General features: G+C 42.9%; 2 pseudogenes; one reads left to right on the top strand and one right to left on the bottom strand.

Annotated features, from left to right (window-relative positions):
* Positions 1 to 20,551, top strand: part of LOC113019593 (NACHT, LRR and PYD domains-containing protein 12-like) — an 82,688-nt pseudogene extending 62,137 nt beyond the window's left edge.
* The window catches only part of LOC113019578 (protein NLRC3-like), a 576,297-nt pseudogene that overhangs the window by 190,162 nt on the left and 364,741 nt on the right, over positions 1 to 21,394 (bottom strand).

Below are 21,394 nucleotides of genomic sequence, written 5' to 3'. Positions count from 1 at the left end.
TGACCTTTCACAAGATCTCCAGTCGCTCCATATAGGGCAACCTATTAACAAATCAACATGTGCACTAAGCATGTAAAAAGAAGAGGTGAGCAGTCTTGCACCTTCGAAGAACAAAACCTTGTGGTTTCTAAATGTGCAATGAAAAACTATAGCAACGAGGCTGCTTGCATCTCATATATGTACAGAAGCTACGACCTAATAAGGAAAAAACATTTTATCAACAGAAATGCAAGCAATGGTCATGTGACTTTGCACAAATACCAATCTTAAAATAATCAAGTCTAACAAGAGCTACGAGTTACAGTAAGGAACATGGGGCGACCGTGGCTCAGGGGGTTGGGAAGCGTATCTGTAACTGTAAGGTCGCCGGTTCGATCCCCGGGGTCTCTGTCCTGGTCATTGTGTCCTTGGGCAAGACACTTTACCCTACCGCCTACTGGTGTTGAGGGGCCGATGGCACGATATGGCAGCCTCGTTTCTGTCAGTCTGCCCCAGGGCAGCTGTGGCTACCACCGCTTACCTCCACCAGTGTGTGAATGCGAGAGTGAATGAATAGTGGCATTGTAAAGCGCTTTGGGTGCCTTTAAAAGCGCTATATAAATCCAATCCATTATTATTATTAAAATAATCAACTCTAACAAGAGCTACAAGTTACAGTAAGGAGCTACAGACTGCTTTGGAGGCACCATCAGTGACTAGGGATGGGATGTGACATAAACGGTAGTAACCAGACCGAAAAGCAGCGCACATTTCGGTGCTTTATTTCGGTGCTTTCCTGTGATGTCATACACTTTGGATTCGAGCCAATCATTTTACCTTTGCAAGCGTAGTAGGCGGGCCCAGGTATGTACGTTCTTTTAGAGCAGAGCTACAGATTAAGAACGCTCAAGGCGAAGCGGTCAAAAGTCTGGCTGTACTTCACAGCAAAAGATGCAAACTCAGCAGCCTGCAGCAAGTGCTTTAAGGTGATACTGTGCAAAGGAGGTAACACCTCGAATCTGATGAAACACCTGGTGACGCATATCATTTTGTTTTTTTAAAGACAAGAAATGCACCGTATTTGATAGCTTGCTGCGAGACCTCACACCGGCACATCTACTGCAGGTGTGGTGCCTTTTATCGGTCCCAGAGTTAGCAACATCCCCCAAAAACCCAAAGAGGAGAGTCCTGGTCCCTAGCCCTGCCAGTGTAGCAGAAATGATGAGGATGATGATGGCAGCAACAGCTGTTCTTCTCTGCGTGAGTAGCTTAATGTTGTTCGTGTGTAATTTACGCTGAGTAGGCTAACCACGTTATTACATAAATGCATGTAAGGTGAACTAGCAAACACCGTCATAGCTACATGCAGCTGTCTTCTTGTTTGATGGCAGATGCTCCCTTCACCCTGGTCAAAAAGGCTAAAATGACCAAAGAAAAAGTGGGAAACAGCTAAATATGAGAGGTTTTTGGATAAAGTTTGTGTTTTTTTCATTGATTAAGCACTGCTTCCAGCCAAGAGTGATACCATATATGCCCCATAGCTGCAGAAAAGGCTAACATTGTTTTCTTTTTACAAAAAAACAGCTAAACATGAGAGGTTTTTGGACAAAGTTTGTGTTCTCCATTCTTTAAGCACCAGTTCGAGCACCGTTTAAGTACCGGCACCATTTCAGAAGTACCGGTTTGGTACTGGTATTGGATAAAACCTAAACGATACCCATCCCTATCAGTGACCCCCTCTACTAGATCTCGTCCACAGTAGAAACGTCTCAGTTGGTACAAGAGGAAACAGAAGAGGGGTAATGACGAATGCATGTGGAGTCAGCTAGCAGCTAATTCACAGAAACCTGCTATTCACACCATCGTACTGTCCTCCGAGCGCTCCCTGGACAACAAGCTGGATCATGTAGACTAACAGTGGCTTGCAAAATTATTCGGCCCCCTTGACCAGCTAATATGCTTCAGAGCAAACAGATCTCTCGCCAAAAGAGGTAAGACTAGCAGAGGAGGACTCTGTGTTTACATCCACAATGCTTGGTGTAGTGATGCTGTTGTGGCCTGAAAACACTGTTCACCTCTGCTGGAGCTTATGATCATCAAGTACAGACCATTTTACCTCCAGAGGGAATTTTCAGCCATGCTGTTTGTTGCTGTCTACATCCCTCCCTGCTCCAATATCAACAACAGAAGTGAGGCACTAAATGAATTGTATCAGCATGTCAGTGAGCAGCAGACAGCCCACATAGATGCTTTTCTCATCCTAGCAGGTGTTTTCAATCATGCAGACCCAAAGACTGTGTTTCCCAAACTGCATGAACACATTAAGTTTCCTACATGAGGAAACAACATGTTTTCACCACCCAGAGAGGAGATTACAAAGCACCCTGCCCCCAACCTTGTTGCCTCTGATCACATCACTGTTATGCTAATACCAGGCCCATGGTCAAAGTCACCACACCAGTTTGTAAGCAGGTACGTGTATGCCCAGAATGGTCCTCAGAGGCACTGCAAGAGTGTTTTTGGCCACAGATGGGCAGATCTTTAAACAGGCCATCGCACATGACAACAACTTAGACCTTAGGAATATACAGAAACTGTCATTGCCTACATTTCAAAATGCACGGATGGTATCTCAGAGAACAGGGCTATCACTGTCAGGGCCAATCAGAAACCATGGCTCACAGGTGAGGTCTACAGGCTTCTGAGGGTGAGAAATGTGGCCTTCAGAGCCAGGGATGAGGTGACTACAAGCCTGCACCGCAGACCGCCGTCAGTTCCACCTCTTTACCAAATGAGCTGAAGTAATTCTTTGCTCGCTTTGAGGCACAGAATTACACCCCCACACAGAAGACTTCCACACACCCCCAATGAACAGGTGGTGACACTATCCTCAGATAGTGCGTAGGTAGGATCACATATGAAGCTTCAGGTGCTATCAACATCCCTGTATGAGCGCTGAGGGACTGATCTGTGAAACTCAGATGTATTCACTGACATATTTAATGCATCACTGAGCCAGGCTGTCGTTCCCACATGTCTCAAAGCCTCCACCATCATTCCCGTACCAAAGAAGTCGTCTCCCTCCTGCTTCAACGACTACTGGTTGCACTCACCTCAATCATTATGAAGTGCTTTGAATGGGTAGTCATGCGTCAAATCAAGACATCTCTTCCCCCCAACCTTGATCCATTTCAGTTCCCATACCAGTCAAACCGCTTGTCTGATGATGCAATTTCAACTGGCCTTCACTCAGCCCTCACACATCTGGACACTAGAGACTTATACTTTAGAATGCTGTTCATAGACTTCATTTCAGCATTTAACACAATCATCCCCCAGCAACTCATTCGCAAACTGGATCTGCTGGGGATCAGTGTAATTGGTGGCTAGATTTCCTGACAGGAGGACAGCAAACAGTATGGGTCGGCAGCAACATCTCCAGCATAAGAACACAGAATACAGGGGCTCCCCAAGGATACCTATTGATTCCTCTTCTCTTCCCTCTGCTGACCCATGACTGCACACCATGACGCAGTTCCAACCTCTTCATCGAGTTTGTAGATGACACAACTGTGGTAGGTCACATCAGCGACAACGATGAGACCGACTACAATAGTGAAGTTAACCATCTGGCTGAGTGTTGCAGCAACAACAACCTGTCCCTGAATGTGGAGAAGACTAAGGAAATCATCATAAACTTTGAAACATCAGGGTTATCCTGCTGATCAAAGTCCAACACTGAGTTTGTAAAAACATGTTTGTGAGTCATGTTGTTCGGTTTATGAGGAAAATGATTCGATAACTGCTTATACACAACATTTCATCATCTTTCCTCATAACCCTCTTTTGTCTGACCATTAGAATCACATTTGAATTTCCAATAAAAGACTCCACAGAGTTTGGTGAAAATAATGACAGTAGATGTTTGTGTGAAAGTGCTGGAAGCAAATTGGTGTGTGATGTTCTTTCAGTGTTGCGCTTTGTAGACGCTCCCTGAGCACTGGTCTCACAGCCAGCTGCACATAGAGAAATGAGCTCGTAGTTTGTCCGCTTTAATAATGTGACTGGAAATAAAGTGTTGTTGAACTTGTAATATGTCAGTTTCTTTTCAACTTCACCTTTAAAAGTGAAGTCTGTGGTTACTTGAATGAGAAACATGACTTTTTCAAGTTTTTTTTATGTTTTTATGATAAATATACAATTTCAATTTGAAAAATTCATAGTTTTTTCTTTTGTTGTGTTTATTTGAAGCTGCTTCCTGTTGACTTCTGCTGTTTGGAGTTTCCATTTTCTAAACTTCTACATTCTGAACAGATTATGAAACACTGAATGATTTCAAGCACACACTTTGTCTAATAAACCTCCATCTTTCATTCTTTATACAGATTTGAGGACTGTGGTTTGTCAGAGATGAGCTGTGATTATCTGGCAGCAGCGCTTAAGTCCAACCCCTCCCATCTGAGAGTGTTGGACCTGAGTGACAACAACAAGCTGCAGGATTCAGGAGTGAAGCATCTGTGTGGTTTTCTGGAGAGTCCCGGATGTGGACTTGAAACTCTGAGGTCAGTAACCATGTTTTAGTTGTGCTGAGATGAATATGATGTGAAAGTTGTGCTGACACTAAACTGCAGACATAAGGCTGATATTATACTGATCCACTCTAAGGATGTTCATGGTGAAGTTTGTTTTCTTCTCTGGTTTAGTCTATTGACTGTAGCAGAACAATCTTCACATTTCAAACAGTGATATTCAACGTATGGCCCGTGGCCCACACGTGGCCCTCACAGGTCAAAGGTCACGGCTCATGGCAATCTGTGAAACAGAAACAGTTTGGAGTTGGTACCTGTTGATTCCTGAGCTTTGATAGTCAAAGGAGCTTGTAAAGAAAAGCGTCTGGACTTCTTTAAGTTGCTTGAAGACGTTTCACCTCTCATCCGAGAAGCTTCTTCAGTTCTAAGGTCAAATGGTGGAGAGTCCCAGATATAAACCTAGTGGGAGTGACCCCCCACAGAGGGACAAAAGGAACTACTGATGATCCTCTAATCGCCTGAGGCAAGGTGTGAAACTGGGTGTGGGTCCCAATCAGCCCCACCTTATCATGCGAATTCCTGAGGTCAGATGGCCCTGAGCTTTGATACTGGATTTGCTTCAGTAGTTATTCAAATCAAATCAAATCACTTTTATTGTCACATCGCATGTGCAGGCACACTGGCACAGCACATGCGAGTGAAATTCTTGTGTGCGAGCCCCACAAGCAACAGAGATGTGCAAACACAACAACACAAACCAGCAAATACAAGAATGGCTACATCTGAAACTAATAAATATATGTACAATATATAATAGTGTATGCATTTCTGGATTTGTATACTAAATATTATCCTACGTGTGTGTGTGTGTGTGTGTGTGTGTGTGTGTGTGTGTGTATACACATTTTACAAATTAAAGTGATGTCACTTAAAAAAAAAAAAATTAAATAGTAAAAAAATAATAAATAAAATATATAAAATATACAGAGTTGAATATGTGCAAAACAGTGGCATTACTGTACAGTGTGGAGTGCATAGTGTTGAAGTTCCAGTAGTGAAGCTGAGGTGTCTATGAAGTGTTCAGCAGTCTGATGGCCTGATGGAAGAAGCTGTCTCTCAGTCTGCTGGTACGGGACCGGATGCTGCAGAACCTCCTTCCTGATGGAAGCAGTCTGAACAGTTTATGGCTGGGGTGACTGGAGTCCTTGATGATCCTCCCCGCTTTCCTCAGGCAGCACTTCCTGTAGATGTCTTGGAGGGAGGGAAGCTCACCTCCAATTATCCGTTCAGAGCACCGCACTACTCGCTGGAGAGCTTTGCAGTTGTAGGCGGTGCTGTTGCCATACCAGGTGGTGATGCATCCAGTGAGGATGCTCTCAATGGCACAGCGATAGAAGGTCCTGAGGATGCGGGGGCTCATGCCGAATCTTTTCAGTCTCCTGAGAAAGAAGAGGCGCTGCTGCACCTTCTTCACTGTTTTGTTTGTGTGTACTGACCACGTAAGATCCTCAGCCAGATGTACTCCAAGGAACCGGAAGCTGCTCACTCTCTCCACAGCAGCGCCGTTGATGGTGATGGGGGTGTGTACTTCTCTGCACCTCCGGAAGTCCACTATCAACTCCTTTGTCTTTGCGACGTTGAGGGTGAGATGGTTGTCTTGACACCAGTGGGTCAGGGCGCTGACCTCCTCCCTGTAAGCCGTCTCATCACCGTTGGTGATAAGACCCACCACTGTAGTGTCGTCCGCAAACTTCACAATGATGTTGGAGTTGTTAGTGGCTGTGCAGTCGTAGGTGTAGAGTGAGTACAGGAGAGGGCTCAGTACACACCCCAGCACTGCTTTAGGAGCTACATTTAATCATAGCTGATTGCCTTCTTTTAACAATCGGAATGACTACTATTCTAAAAGCAAGCACAAAAGAACCAATGAGAGTGAAAAACAGGATAAGCAGCAGACGGCCATCTACATGCTGTAGTGGATTACAGTTACTAGGGGGTGCTGTCGCAGTCATGCAGTCAGTAGACTACTCTGCTTGTGCTGTTGTTGGTAAAGATGAAGTGAAAGCGAGCATTAAAACAATGAAAAGTGTCCACTGTAGCCTCTGAGTTTCTCATGCTCTTCTTCTTTTATCCTCCATGTTTGTGCTGAATGCTGCTGTCACTCTCTTCCCTGTTCTCGCCCACTTTCCAACCAATCAGCATTGGAGCATGCACAGCATCGTCTACACTGAGCTTTGTTGTGACTGCTTGCACTCGTATGCAGCACATTCCCAGTACAATAACCAGCTGTGCATGAAGCTAACACCACCAAGAGCAGCTGCTCAGTGGAATTGGAGGAGAAATGTCTCCAGCTTCTCACAGGCAGTATACAGAATGTGGATCTCCACAAAGACTGTGGAGAGCTCGTCCCAGACCCTAAATCCACACTTGTCTGCACAAAACTTCTCACACGTTCCACTCACAAGTGTTTTCTAAGTGAAGATCCCAGGTTCAGGTCCAGCTTGTTTATCAGAAGCTGCAGTAGATTGTTGCTTTGTGAGGATGGATCACTAAAGACGCCAGATATGGAAACACAGCATCATACAACACAACGAAGAGATCCAAAGCATTTTCTCTGCGTTTCTGTGGCTGATTCTGCTAGAGCAAAGTTATTTGAAACCTTGTTGTTCTAAACTTAGGGACCAGAAGAGGAAACTGAAACTCCTTACAGAGAGTTCAGTGGAAGCAGCCAAGTGCTATAAGTGTCTGCTGTACAGCGATGCTGGTTCAGCTGTGGCTCAGCACAGTTTCATAGTGTGACTCAATAAAAGCAGCAGGACAAAAAAGTATGATGCTTTCATCAGCATGGCATTAAGAACGTTTCTTGTGACATGAAAGATACTGTAGCTATTTCACTCAGAGGTTTACAGTTTCAGCAATAAGATTTTAAAATCAATATGAAATTTAATAGGGAGCCAGTGCATAATAATAATAATAATAAACTTCCATCTTTATTCTTTATACAGATTGGACAGCTGTGGTTTGTCAGAGATGAGCTGTGATTATCTGGCAGCAGCGCTCAAGTCCAACCCCTCCCATCTAAGAGAGCTGGACCTGAGTGACAACGACAAGCTGCAGGATTCAGGAGTGAAGCAGCTGTGTGGTTTTCTGGAGAGACCAGCATGTGGACTTGAAACTCTGAAGTCAGTCACCATGTTTTAGTTGTGCTGAGATGAATATGATGTAAAAATTGTGCTGACACTAAATATAGACATAAGGCTGATATAATACTGATCCACACTGAGGATGTTCATGGTAAAGTCTGTTGTAGAAGAATGTTCACATTTCAAACAGTGATACTCAACCTATGGTCTGCGCACACATGCAGACATGACAGATCACGTCTTAGTTACCTGGCTCTGCCGAATAGAGTCAACAGTGACATTAAGGTGATAGGTGATGATGATAGCCTTTATTTGTCAGTTGCAGTTGCCCACAACCGAGATGACAGACCTTGCCAACCGTACATGCAATACACAAACATCACATTGGGGAGACATTTTCTCCAAGATGTTATCAATATTGCAGAGCCATAAAGACATGCTACGCTTAACCCTTTAAGACCTACCATAGAACCAAGTCCCCCTAAGCTTATCTTCTTATTTTTATATGCTGCAGTGCCATTTTTGGGAGCATTTCAAGTTGCTATACATGAATACAACTGTTATAGCCCAAATTTTAATGCATTATGTATGTATTAAGTCCATAGTAACGACATTAATTGCAAAAAAGTTCAATAAACTAAAAAAAAAAAATTTGAAAATCAATTTGTTTTTAACATATATTGCTAGTTAAATTTAATTTAAGACAAAACTGTAAATACAAAAAAGTTGCACAAGTTATTAGAAAACGCACACACTTTGGGTAATAAACTTACATTTTTCATTCTTTATACAGATTGAGGAGCTGTGGTTTGTCAGAGATCAGCTGTGATTATCTGGCAGCAGCACTAAAGTCTAACCCCTCCCATCTGAGAGAGCTGGACCTGTGTGACAACGACAAGCTGCAGGATTCAGGAGTGAAGCAACTGTGTGGTTTTCTGGAGAGTCCCGGATGTGGACTTGAAACTCTGAGGTCAGTCACCATGTTTTAGTTGTGCTGAGATGAATATAATGTGAAAGTTGTGCTGACAATAGACTGCAACCAAGTTCATAACAACTGAAGCGTGGCTCCATTCCTATACATGTTCCATATCTTATAGTGAGATTTTCCAGAAGAGCAAACATCGAACATGCCTCCAAACATGTAATGAGTCAGAAATCATTTCTACAGAGAACAGTGTGAGTTCTCAGCAGGTCACGTCAATAAGAAGGACAAACAGTGCAGCAGGAATGACTAAACCCACTAACAGTCTGATATCCCCTGTTCCTGTTGGTCTACAGCATCATTATTAATATTGCTCCACCACCATGACTGCAGCTGACCAATGAGCTTCTGTGATTTCAAGTGATGCTCTGTGACTCAGACTGGAGAAATGCTAAACGATTTCTACAAAGTGTGCGTGCTCAGTATGAGATGAGTTTGGTAGCTCTGTGTGTGCACAGATGAACTCCACAGGACATCTCCTGAATGAAGAAACTGTGCTAGTTTGTCCAACAGCAGGAAATATTCAGAGAATATCTGTGAAGCAGAAGCTAAACATAATAATAGGAATACTTCAGCTTTTGGTGTAGCTTTAGTGTAGAGCCTTCACCACAGTCCCACTGACGGCCTCCTGAATTGGTAATATTTTTGGACTCTGATATTTCTTTTTCCATTTCACACAGTGGAAATGTACAACTTTAGTGTGAAAATGTTTTCTCTTTTGTTGTGTTTGTTTGAAGCCTCTTCCTGTTCACCTCTGCTATTTGGAGTTTCCATTTTCTAAACTTCTATATTGTAAACCTTCTTCAGCTCTGAACAGATTATGGAAATGAAATGAATCATTTCAAGCACACACTTTGTCTAATAAACCTCCATCTTTCATTCTTTATACAGATTGAGGACCTGTGGTTTGTCAGAGAAGAGCCTTCAATATCTGGCAGCAGCGCTGAAGTCCAACCCCTCCCATCTGAGAGAGCTGGACCTGAGTGACAACAACAAGGTGCAGGATTCAGGAGTGAAGCAGCTGTGTGGTTTTCTGGAGAGACCAGCATGTGGACTTGAAACTCTGAAGTCAGTAACCATGTTTTAGTTGTGCTGAGATGAATATGATGTGAAAGTTGTGCTGACACTAAACTGCAGACATCAGGCTGATATAATACTGATCCACTCTAAGGATGTTCATGGTGAAGTTTGTTTTCTTCTCTGGTTTAGTCTATTGACTGTAGCAGAACAATCTTCACATTTCAAACAGTGATATTCAACGTATGGCCCGCGGCCCTCCACAGGGTGCCAACCGGCCTGCTGACCTTTCCTAATTCAGAGAGAGGGACCCTCATAAACTGTGTAACGTTCTTCTTCAAAGTTCTAAGTGTCAGACACAACAATGAATACTCAACAGCTGACTCTCTTTAGCAGGTCAAAGGTCACGGCACTCAGCAATCTGTGAAACAGTGTCCAACAGTGCGGAAACATTTCAGAGAATATCTGTGAAGCAGAAGATAAACATAATAAGAAAAGCAAACTAATGATAAAACTCCTGCTCTGAGCCAACATTTAAACATCACTATCAGACAGTGAAGGCTTCGGAAGACTGCTCACCTCTCAGACTTGATTTCACAGGATAAAACTTGACAATTTTTCATGTTTTTATGATCATTGTATGACCTTAATGTGAAAAATTCAGAGTTGTTCCTTTTCTTGTGTTTGAAGCTGCTTCCTGTTGGCTTCAGCTGTTTGGAGTTTCCATTTTCCTGACTTCTACATTCTGAACAGATTATGAAACACTGAATGATTTCAAGCACACACTTTGTCTAATAAACCTCCATCTTTCATTCTTTATACAGATTGAGGACCTGTGGTTTATCAGAGATGAGCTGTGATTATCTGGCAGCAGCGCTCAAGTCCAACCCCTCCCATCTAAGAGAGCTCGACCTGAGTGACAACGACAAGCTGCAGGATTCAGGAGTGAATCATCTGTGTGGTTTTCTGGAGAGTCCAGGATGTGGACTTGAAACTCTGAGGTCAGTCAGCATGTTTTAGTTGTGCTGAGATGAATATGATGTGAAAGTTGTGCTGGCAGTAAATTACAGACATAAGGCTGATATTATACTGGCAAAAGTATATACTGGAGGATGTTCATGGTAAAGGCTGTTTTCTTCTTCTCTGGTTTAGTCCATTGACTGTAGCAGAACAATGTTCATACAGGGAGTGCAGAATTATTAGGCAAATGAGTATTTTGTCCACATCATCCTCTTCATGCATGTTGTCTTACTCCAAGCTGTATTGGCTCGAAAGCCTACTACCAATTAAGCATATTAGGTGATGTGCATCTCTGTAATGAGAAGGGGTGTGGTCTAATGACATCAACACCCTATATCAGGTGTGCATAATTATTAGGCAACGTCCTTTCCTTTGGCAAAATGGGTCAAAAGAAGGACTCGACAGGCTCAGAAAAGTCAAAAATAGTGAGATATCTTGCAGAGGGATGCAGCAGTCTCAAAATTGCAAAGCTTCTGAAGCGTGATCATCGAACAATCAAGCGTTTCATTCAAAATAGTCAACAGGGTCGCAAGAAGCGTGTGGAAAAACCAAGGCGCAAAATAACTGCCCATGAACTGAGAAAAGTCAAGCGTGCAGCTGCCAAGATGCCACTTGCCACCAGTTTGGCCATATTTCAGAGCTGCAACATCACTGGAGTGCCCAAAAGCACAAGGTGTGCAATACTCAGAGACATGGCCAAGGTAAGAAAGGCTGAAAGACGACCACCACTGAACAAGACACACAAGCTGAAACGTCAAGACTGGGCCAAGAAATATCTCAAGACTGGTTTTTCTAAGGTTTTATGGACTGATGACATGAGAGTGAGTCTTGATGGGCCAGATGGATGGGCCCGTGGCTGGATTGGTAAAGGCCAGAGAGCTCCAGTCCCACTCAGACGCCAGCAAGGTGGAGGTGGAGTACTGGTTTGGGCTGGTATCATCAAAGATGAGCTTGTGGGGCCTTTTCGGGTTGAGGATGGAGTCAAGCTCAACTCCCAGTCCTACTGCCAGTTTCTGGAAGACACCTTCTTCAAGCAGTGGTACAGGAAGAAGTCTGCATCCTTCAAGAAAAACATGATTTTCATGCAGGACAATGCTCCATCACACGCGTCCAAGTACTCCACAGCGTGGCTGGCAAGAAAGGGTATAAAAGAAGAAAAACTAATGACATGGCCTCCTTGTTCACCTGATCTGAACCCCATTGAGAACCTGTGGTCCATCATCAAATGTGAGATTTACAAGGAGGGAAAACAGTACACCTCTCTGAACAGTGTCTGGGAGGCTGTGGTTGCTGCTGCACGCAATGTTGATGGTGAACAGATCAAAACACTGACAGAATCCATGGATGGCAGGCGTTTGAGTGTCCTTGCAAAGAAAGGTGGCTATATTGGTCGCTGATTTGTTTTTGTTTTGTTTTTGAATGTCAGAAATGTATATTTGTGAATGTGGAGATGTTATATTGGTTTCACTGGTAAAAATAAATAATTGAAATGGGTATATATTTGTTTTTTGTTAAGTTGCATAATAATTCTGCACAGTAATAACTTCCAAAAACATTCAGCTTTGATATTAATGAGTTTTTTGGGTTCATTGAGAACATGGTTGTTGTTCAATAATAAAATTATTCCTCAAAAATACAACTTGCCTAATAATTCTACACTCACTGTATTTCAAATAATGATATTCAATGAATGGCCCGTGCCTCATTCACGGCCTGCTTACCTTTCCTAATTCAAAGAGAGGAGAGCCTGACTAACTGTGTAGTTTTCTTGTTCACAGGTCTAAGTATCAGAAACAACGATGAATAATCCACAGCTGACTCACTTTAGCAGGTCAAGTGAGCTCAGGCACCTCCTCCTGCACAGTCACAGTGTAACAGGTGTAGAGTAATAAATAAAGACTTTAACAGCAGGCAGGATTTCATAAGCTTATGTACAAACATGTAGGATGATGGTGGCAGGTATGGAAACGGGTCCATAAAGATTGAAGCGTGTCTTTATTCTTTTGCATATTCCATATCTTATAGTGAGATTTTCCAGAAGAGCAAACATTGAACATGCCTCCAAACATGTAATGAGTCAGACTGAAATCATTTCTACAGAGAACAGTGTGAGTTCTCAGCAGGTCACGTCAATAAGAAGGACAAACAGTGCAGCAGGAATGACTAAACCCACTTAACAGTCTGATATCCCCTGTTCCTGTTGGTCTACAGCATAATACTGCTCCGCCACTATCACTGCAGTTGACCAATCACTTTCTGTGATTTCAAGTGATGCTCTGTCACTCAGACTGGAGAAGCAGAAGCTAAACAGAAGAAGAGCACACACTTTATCTAATAAACCTCCATCTTTCATTCTTTATACAGGTTGTGGAGCTGTGGTTTGTCAGACACGAGCTGTGCTTATCTGGCAGCAGCGCTCAAGTCCAACCCCACACATCTAAGAGAGCTGGACCTGAGTGAGAACAACAAGATGGAGGATTCAGGAGTGAAGCAGCTGTGTGGTTTTCTAGAGAGTCCAGGATGTGGACTTGAAACTCTGGGGTCAGTCACCATGTTTTATTTGTGCTGAGATGAACATTTAATTAAAATTTTATTTATATAGCGCCAAATCACAACAGCAGTCGCCTCAAGGCACTTTATATTGTACAGCATATCCTATTATAATAGATACAGAGAAAAACCCAACAATCATATGACCCCCTATGAGCAAGTACTTTGGTGACAGTGGGAAGGAAAAACTCTGGCAGAACCAGGCTCAGGGAGGGGCGGCCACCTGCTGCAACCGATTGGGTGAGAGAAGGAAGACAGGATAAAGATAAAGACATATTGTGGAAGAGAGACAGAAATGAATAACAGATATGATTCAATGCAGAGAGGTCTATTAACACATCATCAGCGCATCATAGGAATCCACCGGCAGCCTATGTCTATTGCAACATAACTAGGGGAGGATTCAGGGTCACCAGGTCCAGCCCTAACTATATGATTTAACAAAAAGGAAAGTTTTAATCCTAATCTTAAAAGTATAAATAGTTTCTGTCTCCTGAATCCAAACTGGAAGCTGGTTCCACAGAAGAGGGGCCTGAAAACTGAAGGCTCTCCCTCCCATTCTACTTTTAAATACTCTAGGAACAAGAAGTAGGCCTGCAGAGCGAGAGCGAAGTGCTCTAATAGGGTGATATGGTACTACAAGGTCATTAAGATAAGATGGGGCCTGATTATTTAAGACATTGTATGTGAGGAGCAGGATTTTAAATTCGTTGAAGGACATATTCTGGTCAAAAATGACTCCAAGGTTCCTCACAGTGTTACTGGAGGCCAAGGTAATGCCATCCAGAGTAAGAATCTGGTTAGATACCATATTTCTAAGATTTTCAGGGCCGAGTACAATAACCTCAGTTTTATCTGAACTAAGAAGCAGAAATTTAGCGGCCATCCAGGTCTTTATGTCTTTAAGACATTCATGCAATTTAACTAATTGGTGTGTGTCATCTGGCTTCATGGACAGATAGAGCTGGGTGAAAATGTATGCTATGTCTTCTAATGATGCTGCCTAAGGGAAGCATGTATAATGTAAACAGAATTGGTCCTAGCACTGAACCCTGTGGAACTCCATAATTAACCTCAGTGTGTGAAGAGGACTCTCCATTTACACAAAAAAAATTGGAGTCTATTAGATAGATATGATACAAACCACTGCAGCGCAGCACCTGTAATACCTACAGCATGTTCTAATCGCTCTAATAGGATATTATGGTCAACAGTATCGAATGCTGCACTGAGGTCTAGCAGGACAAGCACAGAGATGAGTCCACTGTCAGAGGCCATAAGAAGATCATTTGTAACCTTCACTAAAGCTGTTTCTGTGCTGTGCTGAGCTCTGAAACCTGACTGAAACTCTTCAAATAAACCATTCCTCTGCAGATGATCTGTTAGCTGTTTGACAACTACTCTTTCAAGGATTTTTGATATGAAAGGAAGGTTGGAGATTGGCCTATAATTAGCTAAGACTGCTGGGTCTAGAGATGCTTTTTGAGTAAAGGTTTAACTACAGCCAGCTTGAAGGCCTGTGGTACATAGCCGATTATTAGAGATAGGTTGATCATATTTAAGATTGAAGCATTAATTAATGGCAGGACTTCTTTGAGCAGTTTTGTAGGAATGGGGCCTAAAAGACACGTTGATGGTTTGGAGGAAGTAATTATTGAAGTTAACTCAGAAAGATTGATTGGAGAAAAAGAGTCTAAATTAATACCAATGGTACTAAAAGTAGCTGTAGATAATATTACATCTGTGGGATGATTATTGGTAATTTTTTCTCTAATGATAAAAATTTTATTTGTGAAGAAGTTCACGAAATCATTACTAGTTAACGTTAAAGGGATGGTTGGCTCAACAGAGCTCTGACTTTTTGTCAGCCTGGCTACAGTGCTGAAGAGAAACCTGGGGTTGTTCTTATTTTCTTCAATCAGTGATGAATAGTAAGATGTTCTGGCTTTGCGGAGGGCTTTCTTATAAAGCAGCAAACTATTTCTCCAGGCTAAATGATGATCCTCTAAATTTGTGACACGCCATTTCCTCTCCAGATTACGAGTCATCTGCTTTAGGCTACGTGTTTGAGAATTATACCACGGAGTCAGGTACTTCTGATTAGAGACCTTAGTTTTCACAGGAGCTACAGTATCCAGAGTCGTACGTAGTGAGGAGGTAAAGTTATTAACAAGATAATCGACCTCTGTTGGAGTAGCGTTCAGATAGCTGCTCTGCTCTATGTTGGTACAGGGCATTGAAGGTGATAACAGTGGGTGGATTATATTCATAAACTTAGTTACAGCACTTTCAGAAAGACATCTACTGTGATAAAGTCTACTCTCCACTGCTGTGTAATCGATTATTGTAAATGTAAATGTTATCAGGAAATGATCAGACAGGAGAGGGTTTTCAGGAAATACTGTTAAATGTTCAGTTTCTATGCCATATGTTAAAACAAGATCTAGACTGTGGTTAAAGATTAAAGTTTTGAGAGAAGCCAATTGAGTCTAATAACAGATTAAATGCCATGTTGAGGCTGTCATTTTTAGCATCTATATGAATGTTAAAATCACCCACAATAAATATTTTATCTGAGCTGAGCACTAAATCAGATATAAAGTCTGAGAAATCAGATAGAAACTCTGTGTAAGGCCCAGGTGGACGATAGATGATAAGTAAGACTGGTTTCTGAGTTTTACAGCTGGGGTGGACAAGGCTAAGCATCAGGCTTTCAAATGAATTAAAAGTCTGTCTTGGTCTTTCGTTGATTAATAGGCTGGTGTAGGGCTGTCCGACATAACGATATATATCGGATGACGATATAAAAACATCTATAGTTTCCTTTTATGCCATCGTTTATTTTTCGTGGTGTTGCAAAATAAACTGTTTACGGCAATATTTTTTCATCGTTTTGATGGTCACTGTAGTGGCTATATTAATTTCTTAAAGTTCTCTCCTTCTCTTATATTTAATACAATCACACTATGGACGGACAAGCGACTGTTTTTATACATTGTCGTTAGCAACAACGACGGTAAAAACATCGCGTGTCTGCTTGTTTATTTTCCACATAAACCTTTCACAGTAAAGCTCAAGATCCTGTTGAGACTTTTCAAAATAAACTGAATCACGTGAAAGAGTATGCAGTCTTTACGGATGAGAAGCTAAAAAGAGCCTCCAGGTGCTAAAAAATAAACCTTAGATTCAAACGTTAGAACAGTCTTTTCCCCGCAGCACGCCGTGTAATAAATAATCACAAAGAAAACAGCGGCCGTTAACACTTATGTCTAAAAATGTATAATTTCATGCATTGGTTTAAACACTCGAGTCCAGGTACACAACGCCCAGCTGGAAACATTTCACGCAAGTCGAGCTGCCCGGATTCACAGAATTTACAAAAAATTTTAAATTTTTGTGATTTATATCGTTATTGGGACGATAGATGTCTTACATTGGGATATGAGATTTTGGTCATATCGCACAGCCCTAGGCTGGTGTGAAAAATTGCTGCCACACCACCCCCTCAGCCTGTGCTTCGAGATTTCTGGTAGTTAGAATGACTCGGGGGTGTTGATTCATTTAAACTAACATAATCATCCTGCGTCAACCAGGTTTCTGTAAGGCAGAGTAAATTGATTTGTTGATCAATTATTAAGTCATGTACTAACAGAGACTTGGAGGAGAGAGACCTAATGTTTAACACAATCCAGCCCTCAGTGCTAAGGGGAAGCTGCAGGGAGTGGGTGTGGACCATCCACATGGATTGTAGACTACCTCACCACTAGACCCCAGTATATGAGGCTGGGGGACTGGGTGTCTGAGGTGGTAGTCTGTAGCACGGGGGCCCCACAAGGAACAGTACTTGCCCCTTTCCTCTTCACCCTGTACACCGCGGACTTCAGATATTACACAGACACTTGCCATCTCCCGAAGTTCTCAGGCCATTGTGAGTCGGTTGTCGGAGGGAAACAAACTGGAATACAGGGGGGTCATCAATGCCTTTGTCAGCTGGTGTGAACCATCTTGGCGTCAATGCTAGCAACATGAAGGAACTGGTGGTTGACTTTACACCAGTGAACATCCAGGGTTTGGACATTGAAACTGTCAGGTCCGACGGTGCCCCGACCGGCGACCTGTGTGTGTATGTGTGTTTGTTCTCCCGCTCTGTTTTTGTCTCCGTTGTAGTTGTTACGCGGTTGCGTAGCAACGGGAGATGTCCGACCCGAAAGTGCCGCCACTCTGAGCGGTTCCACCTGCAACTGATTCCTCGCCAGCTGCTGCCAATCATCCACCATTGTAACAGAGCTATTTAATGGTGTGGCTGAGTGACAGACAGCGCTGGAGTATTCCACCAAGCCTGGCTACGAGTGAGACGGAGATACGAGAGGAGAGATGTCACTGTTCACGAAAGTCGTGTGGACACACGAGGGGAGCACGGAAGGGATTTCGCACTGTGGATTACTTTGGATTGGTTTCACTGTAAATAAAGACACTGTTCAACCTTAACGAGCGGTCCGCGTCTGGGTTCTCTTACTCACCACCCCGTAACAGAAACGGTGGAGGAGTACAAATACCTGGGTGTTTACCTCAGTAACAAAATGGATTGGTCCATGAATGCAAATACACTTTATAAAAAGGGTCTAAGTTGTCTTCATCTGCTACGGTGGCTGAGATCCTTTGGGGTGAACAGGACTCTTCTAAAGACGTTTAATGACACTGGCGGCATCTGCTGCCTTTTATGGTGCTGGAGTGGTAGAATGGCAGAGAGGGACAGGGGGAAATTAATAAAATGGTCAAGAGGGCCAGCTCTGTCCTGGAATTTCCTCTGAAGTTCATTGAGCAGGTTGGGTAGAAGAGGATGTTGTCCAAGTGGCTCAGGGGGTTGGGAAGCGCATCTGTATGTATGAATGTGAGAGTGAATGAATAGTGGCATTGTAAAGCGCTTTGGGTGCATTGAAAAGCGCTATATAAATCCAATCCATTATTATTATAAGCTAACATTCATCATGGACAATGCCTCTCCATCCCCTGCATGAGACTGTAATGAGCACTGAGCAGCTTGTTCAGTGGTCGTCGTTTACACCCACAGACGACCGCTGAACGGTCGTCTTTTACACTACCACAGGTCATTCTTACCAGCAGCTGTCAGACTCTATAACACAGTTTAACATGGTTATCTTACTAATCACCTGTTTAATTGACATATCTTGTGTTTTTTAATTGCTTCTTATTTGCAGCTTGTGTGTACACTGTATATTTCATTAGGATCATTCACAACCCACCCCCACACACTTATGTACATATCTCTGTACACTTTTTTATCTGTTCGAATTTAGGTTTATTTATGTAGGACTACTTTGTGTCTTTTTTTATATTCCTCTTGCTATAAGAGCCATGTAACACCCAAATTTCTCATTCATGGGATTAAAAAGGTTTATTCTGTTCTATGGTATTCTATTCTATCTATTCTATGTAGAAGCTCCCCTAATGGAGTCACAACACATGTCCAATACTTTGTCTGTATGGAACAAATAATTCAAGGAACAGAGATTTAAATCACCAAAATCAAACTGGCTGCATCGGGGCATATAGTCTGAAAAATCTGCACAGTTTCCTGTTTGAAGCTGCTTCCTGTTGGCTTAAGCAGTTTGGAGTTTCCATTTTCTAAACTTCTACATTCTGAACCTTCTTCAGCTCTGAACAGATGATGAAACACTGAATGATTTCAAGAACACACTTTGTCTAATAAACTTACATCTTTCATTCTTTATACAGATTGTTGAGCTGTGGTTTGTCAAAGATCAGCTGTGATTATCTGGCAGCAGCACTGAAGTCCAACCCCTCCCATCTGAGAATGATAGACCTGGCTGAAAATAATATGCAGTATCCAGATGTTAAGCAGCTGTGTGATCTTGAGGAGAGTCCAGACTACAGACTGGAGACTCTGAGGTCAGTACAGTGTTGGAGTGAGTGGGTGGTGCTGTCAGCAGTGTTGTACTAAACACAATCAATACGAAACAAAGATCAAGTGTTTCCTGTAAAGCTGCAGCTTCTCAGTGAAGCTGTTAGAAGAGAATGGTAACAGGCTTCAGAATTGGACACAAACACTTCCTGTTTCTACCTTTTTGCGAGCTGTATGGTTACCATAGTAACGGCTCACATGCTCTCATCAAACACGGTCAGCAGCCAATCAGCTCTCTCAACAAAGTAGCGTGCAGACCAATGACTGCAATTATTTCCAAGTTTCAAGCAGTCTCCATCAAAAGGACAAAGGTCACTCATTTGAGGATGACAATGTTCACATTTTGGACAGAGAAGACAGATGGTTTTAAAGAGGAGTGAAAGAAACCATCTATGTCCGCTGTGAACGATCTTTGAACGGATGAGGTGGCTTACGACACCAACTGTAATCTGGTTTTGAGATCCCTTCCCAGACTCCTTAACACCCACTCACATCCTGGGCCTTTTGACTTCAATATATCACTTGATGGGGTGGGGCTAGGTTGCACAATTAGTTCACCCAAAACCCACACCTGTTTTCACACCTTGTCTCGTGTGATTAGGAAGAGGATCAATATGGAGTCCGTGTCCCCTTTGGGGATACTCCCACAGGGCTTAAATCTGGGACTGTCCACCATTTGACCCTTGAACTGAAAAAGCTTCTCGGATGAGAGGTGAAACATCTTCAAGCAACTTAAAGAAGTCCAGACGCTTTTCTTTGCAAGCTCTTTAGACTATGATGACCTGGATGACTGAGAACCTTCACAGACAGCACAGTCTGTAGGTGAGGAAGAATTTAGTGAGACCAGATGTTTGGATGGAATTCCTCCAGTTAACAGCTGGAACCATTCCATCTGGATTGTTGGGCTTGTTGTTGGGGTTCCTAAAGAGCTCAAAGTGGACAGACCAAGGTTATTCTAATTAATGAAAGTCCAAAATAAACTAGGAGTGAAAAACATTTTTATCAACTTCAATAAAAATCCAAAGTACAGATTAGAAAAAGTGAAACAACGAGTACTAGTACAGTCTCAGCACTGAAGGCCCTGCTCCTCTTTATACTGGATGTGCTGCATCACTGACTGACAGCTGATGAAGAGTCTCTGGAAACACTCGTTTATCTCCTCTGCTCTTCCTTCTTCTCTCTGCAGGTGGAGGTGATGAGGGTAAACAGGACAATGTGCGTGCTGAGAGAGGAGCAGCTGTGTCCTGATGATCCAGAGAGGTTGAAGCAGCAGCAGCTTGTGTGTAGAGACGCTCTGACTGGGCCATGTTACTGTGAGATGGAGTGGAGTGGAGAGCTTCATCCAGCAGTGACTGACAGATGCATGAAAAGATGACTGTCAGTGCTGCAGAGTGAACTGCTCTGAGAACAGCTCCACTGTCAGACACAATGTAGAGTCCAGCATCACCCCTGTGTGTCCCTCTGGATCTGACAGAGGATCATCAGTAGGGATGGGTACCGGTGTCCGGTGCCATCATGGCACCGGTTCTGACATAAACGGTAGTAACCAGACCAAAAAGCACCGCACATTTCGGTGCTTTTTTTTCCTGAGCTGTGATAGACTTCTAACCAATCATTTTACGTTTCCGAGGATAGTAGGCGGGTCCAGGTACATCCGTTCTTTTAGAGCAGAGCTACAGATTAAAAATGCCAAAGGCGAAGCGGTCAAAAGTCTGGCTGTACTTCACAGCAAACTATGCAAACTCAGCAGCCTGCAGCAAGTGCTTTAAGCTGATACTGTGATACTGTGAAAGGAGGTAACACCTCAAATCCGATGAAACACCTGGCGACGCATAGCGTTTTTTTTAAAAGCCCAGAAATGCACCATATGATAGCTTGCTGCGAGACCTCACACCGAGCGCATCTACTGTGCGTGGGTTGCCTGTTATCTGACCCGGAGTTAGCAACATCCCCCAAAAACCCCGAAGAGGAGAGTCCTGGCCCCTAGCCCTGCCAGTGTAGCAGAAATGATGAGGATGATGATGGCAGCAGCAGCCGTTCTTCTCTGCGTGAGTAGCTTAATGTTCGTGTGTAATTTACGCTGAGTAGGCTAACCACGTTATTACATTAATGCATGTAAAGTGAACTAACAAACCTCATCATAGCTACATGCGTCTGTCTTCTTGTTTGATGGCAGATACTCCCTTCACCCTGTCCAAAAAGGCTAAAATGACCAAAGAAAAAGTGGAAA

Source organism: Astatotilapia calliptera, chromosome 3, assembly GCF_900246225.1.
Source record: "Astatotilapia calliptera chromosome 3, fAstCal1.2, whole genome shotgun sequence".
Classification (NCBI taxonomy): Eukaryota; Metazoa; Chordata; class Actinopteri; order Cichliformes; family Cichlidae; genus Astatotilapia; species Astatotilapia calliptera.
This window is presented reverse-complemented; position numbering and strand designations above follow the sequence as displayed.